We start from the raw sequence: 5,096 nt of genomic DNA, 5'->3' as shown, positions 1-5,096 counted from the left end.
TTGGTTAAGGGTGTGGGCATGATGAGACACACGAGATACTAAAACTGCACCAGACAAGATTTTAAAGCCAAATTATTTCATCTTGCTAACCATTAAACAGCAAAATAATGATCAGATGCAACATAGTCACCATATTGACCAAGCAATGGGGACTCTTGGGGATACATTTTTGACCACCCAAGATAACAAATCAAAAAGGTCTACATGTTATATTGTACCACAGTTTCTTTTGTTGTCCCTCCATATGGAACTGTCCAGCACAAATTTAAAATAGACATACTTTTATTTTTCCTTGCAAGTAGAGTTACAGATCTGAAGCAGCTATCTCCCCTGTTAAAAGACAAGGCAGCATTTGACGCCCCCCATGCATTTCTTTGTAGGTGACCGAAAGTCTGTGGATACAGGCCTCACTGTTGCTTTGTAGTTCACAATACACTATGTAATTCTGGGCTGAGATCATCTGTATTTGAATTGTCCAACAGTCCAATGGGTCCAGTCTCTGATTTCCTTCTACCATAACTTACTGGTCCTTGACTCCCTGACTGGTAAGTCTATAAGAATCTTACTGTACAGTACATCTTTTTGATGCGACTTGAATCATGCTGTCTGTGTTGTCTCCAGCTTGCTCTCCAAACGTCTTGTTCCGGACTGAATCTCCATCGAGTCCCGTGACCTAAAGGAACCTACTGTACATCAAAGCAAATGGCAGCAAGCCCCAGGATCCGATTGAGAACAGGTAGGCACCTGCTAAAGCACCTGCTGTGAACCTGCTTTATGATAGAGACACACATAACCATTATTGAGAATTTTAAATAATTTTCTATTGAAAGCATTAACAACTTTTTAAAGCCACACCTGCTCTGTGGTATTTATAGGGGAAGTTGTTGCCTAATAATAATAATAGTTGACATTATTTCTACAGCACATTGAATGCATTACAGTGAACACAAAAGGCTTTACATAGCAGCACATGATCATAACATGATAAAAACAAAACAAGGATAAATGTAAGGAAATGGGGTACACTAAATAAAAATTAATAAACAAAATTAAATAATTGTTAGTTAAAAACAGTGTAGGAGAAAGCATGTTAAAATGTTTTTGTTTGGAAAGTGTGGACAGATTTACATCAACACCTTTTCATGTCCAATTAACCTAACCAAACCTGAACACACACACACACACACACACACACACACAGAAAGCTCAAGACAAGCATTCACATACTGTACATGCCATCAAGGCCCCCACAATCTATAGAAAACCAAACATATAAATATAATTGAAAATGCAATTTCTCTAATAAACAACAACAAACAATGCATAATTCGGTCGGAACATCATTTTTTAGTGATGTCCCCGATGAAACCATGGATAAAACAGACTTGGTGATTACAATCCTTGGGTTTAGGTGAATAAAATCTGTGCATGCACAAACATGCAAAGTCTTGCACAAACACATACCACAGATGTCTCATGGGTTTTCTCTTTTTACGACATGTGGCATCTACATTCATAGCAAAAGGAGGCCTAAACCAAACAGCCTCTTCTCAAAAAACACTTGATCCACTGTGTCCCGGCAGCCAAAATAAAAACCCAGATCTGCCACAGCGAGGGAGAGTTTCCTGGACTTTCTCATTTAGTACATACAGTCTAACCTTGCATTGAAAATAACATCTCAGTGAAGCTACAGTGTGTACAAAAGAAGGAAAATAACTTCAATTAGGCATTTAGGTACACTAACAAATTATGTGTTTATATTGTTTATACTTTTATTTTTATTGCATTTAATGCTCTAATGTTTGGTTTCTCTTTTCATCTCTTCTGTTGAACTCTTCAGTCTTCCTTTTTGGTTTTTGCGTTCCATCTTTTCTTCTCATTTGAGAACATGAAAGTCTATATTTGCCTTCTGGTTTCACAATAGTATATATATAGATAACTGCCCTAGCCCTGTTTTCCTCATAATTCCTGATTGATAATTACTACATGCAGCAGCCTAGATGATGGTTTCAGAGAGCGATCACACAACAGCTGCTCCTTCTCATTCTACATACATCAAAGCTCATCTTATAGTTTCTTCTGAGACGGCAGTACAATTTTCTTTTTTTGGCAGCCTTGCATGCACACTCATAGACAGCACATTGCCGCTGAACAGAGGATAAAACATGGCAGTCGTACTTTAAGCATGTCCCTTTTTTCTTTCTCTGGAAATTACTATACAGTAGTCGTGTATTTTGGGTCCAAAATGTAATCCCACATTGTATCAAAAGAAATGTTGCTGGCACTAGCAGAATCTTGGAGAGCATCCACGCTGTGGTTTATGGTATATGCAGAACTGTAGTTTTGCTTTTTTTAAATATACAATATATAATTATGGAAAATTGCCTAAAACATCAAGAACACTTGATGCATGCACAATGTATACAGTAACAGAGTTTTCATAAAACAGTAAGAATAAAGGAGAAAATAAACAAATGATGCCAACAAAAACTTGTAATAATCATAAGAGGCCTTTTAGATTTGTATGACAAGGGATATATGGTTGTATGGAAGAAGTAATTGGGCAGGATTCTTTTTAAGGAACTGTAAACAAATCAAACTGGAATGGTTCACTTGATAAATTCAACCAATGTGAAATTTATAGTCAATGGGAAAGATTTTATGCTAATGTCCTTAAATGTGGCCAACTTCACATCCACATACTACAAATGTTTCACTCAAAGGTAATGTAAATAATAATATTAATTTATAATTGATACTGTTTATTGATCCCCAGTGGGGAAATTACAATTTAAACTTAATGGAAGACCATTAAGTTTTACTTTATTTTGCCTTCAAAGTTTCTTTTATCGGCCCCTTTAGAAAGAATGATAGTAAGGGGAGTTGTCATGACTATGCCTCAGAAAGCAAACACAAACCCCTCACCCCTCAGAGAATCAGACAGAAATGGGGGGAGGAAGGGTAGTTGAAAGTGTGCTATAGAGCATCAAGGGATAATTATGGTTAATTGCTGCTTTCTGCATGTGGAGTCTGCATTCAAAGAAAGCCACTAACCTAGGGCTTAGTGACTAAAGAAACATTTACAAGGCAGACAGCAGAGCACAGGGGATAGCTTTGAGATGCAGGAGATGCTATTAAGTGTCCATGGCAAGTAGGCATATGAAAGTGTCTTTGACAATTATGTAAGGATGTCTCTTTGAGGTTCCAGCTAAAGTTGGTTTAAAGTTTGTCTCATTAGCAAATAGAATCGTGGCTTGAAAACTAAACCTTTCTTGGCAAAGAATGTGGTGTGACTTTCTCTTACTGGTGTGACAATAGCATATATGCTTCATACATAATCCAATCCGACAATGTAGAAAAGGCTCCATGACCTTGTACCTCACGTTATGGCTCCGTTGCAGATGTTTTTGTAAAAACTTAGCTTTGCATAGTTTAGGTTTAATTACTAATGTTACCTAGAATTGTAGTTAGCCTATTTCTATGTTATCTCCTAAGATATAGCTACGCTCTCCGTCTATGCTGATTGGGAATGATTGAGATTTCTCTGGGCACAGCTACCAGAAGACTTACAACTTCGAGACACGTGGCCCATGTCACATTTATGTCTTCAAGCTCAGTTGGAGGCTGTGCTGTAACTCCAAGCCATCACCGGAAAAAACCTTCACCTGTCTCCGTCCAGAACAATGGGATCTGTTGGTCCATTTCTTTAACTGTCTATGGTTTTCTCCGGCCAAATTTTAACCGGTCCAATCAGCGAACAGAGGGAGTGGCGGAGAATGATGGCGCTGAGGCCGTGCGCTAGAGTTGTAGTTCCGTAATGGCGGCGGAGAAAGATGTGGTAGAAGCCCTCAGGTCCGTTGTGGCCAGAAGTTAAAGCCTGAGCAAGTACAATCAGCTGAGTTTTGTTCGTGGCCATGATGTTGTGGCCCTCCTCCTCACGGGTTTAGGAAAAGTTAGATTTTCCAGCTCGCTCCGTTAGTGCTGAAGGAGTTGGCTAAGGCTAATGCTATGTGGCTGGTTTATTGTCAGCTGAGCAGCAGGTGAAGGCAGGGGTCTTGGAGTGGGAGGAAGAGCCAATCTAATCTAAACCTGAGTGGTGCTTAGTTATTGGGCATTCAATGCCGTGGAAACACTGCACGCCACCAGAACAGCTCCAGTGCTCCTTGGCATAGATTCTTTAAGTCTCTCTAACTCTAGGTAATGGTCATTTTTCTTGGTCTTTTGGTCTTTTGGTTTATAGTATTTCACTTGGTTTTGGTCGTGGGCATTTTGGGACCGAGAAAGGTTTTGACACATACCTTCACCGATCAATGCCAATTATTTTTGACCAATTGGAAACTGTTAGAGCAGCATGTCTAGTGTTGTGGGTCATGTATCTGCGTTTAACTTAATCATCAAAGACTCTTTTAACAAACCAATTTGTAAAAACATGGTCTCCAAAGAATTTATAGATGTGGACACATTCAGTACACACCACGCTCTACTTTAAAAATCAGTCTGGTTTTCTTGGGCATCTCTCTCTCTCTCTCACACTCTCTCTCTCTTGCTATCTCTCTCCATGCACACCTGAGATCCAATCCTTCAAAACAAGGCCACGTGGGACTGACCAATCAAAACATGAGGAGAGCTCCAAGGATTGCGTAAAAGGGGCGTGTTGAGCTGCGCGGACAGAAGCCTGATTGGCTGGCTGAACGCTCACTATTCTCAGCTGGCACAACGCGTGGTGAGTGGTCCTGCTGTCTTCTATCTACCATCGGTTCTTCATGGTTTATAATGCCAGTATTTTCATGCCACAGATACAAAGTCAAGACAGCTGGAAGTAGAAAATGTAAAAAGACTCTGTTTGTTTAGCATTGTTCAAAGAAAGACAAAAGAATGATGTGCACCCTGAGCAACATTAAACCATTAACTCACACTTGAAAAGAAGGAAGCAATCGCTGCTTGTGTTTGTGGTGAAATATTTGTGGAGGCAAATCATAAAGAACTCATAGTTCATAATTTCAGACGTTCGTCCTTACACGTAGATCAACGTATATGCCCAGGGCGCAATTACGCACGCCCTCTCTCTCCTTTAGCCATTCTCTCTCTCTCTCTCT

Source organism: Etheostoma cragini, chromosome 14 (assembly GCF_013103735.1).
Source record: "Etheostoma cragini isolate CJK2018 chromosome 14, CSU_Ecrag_1.0, whole genome shotgun sequence".
Lineage (NCBI taxonomy): Eukaryota > Metazoa > Chordata > Actinopteri > Perciformes > Percidae > Etheostoma > Etheostoma cragini.
This window is presented reverse-complemented; position numbering follows the sequence as displayed.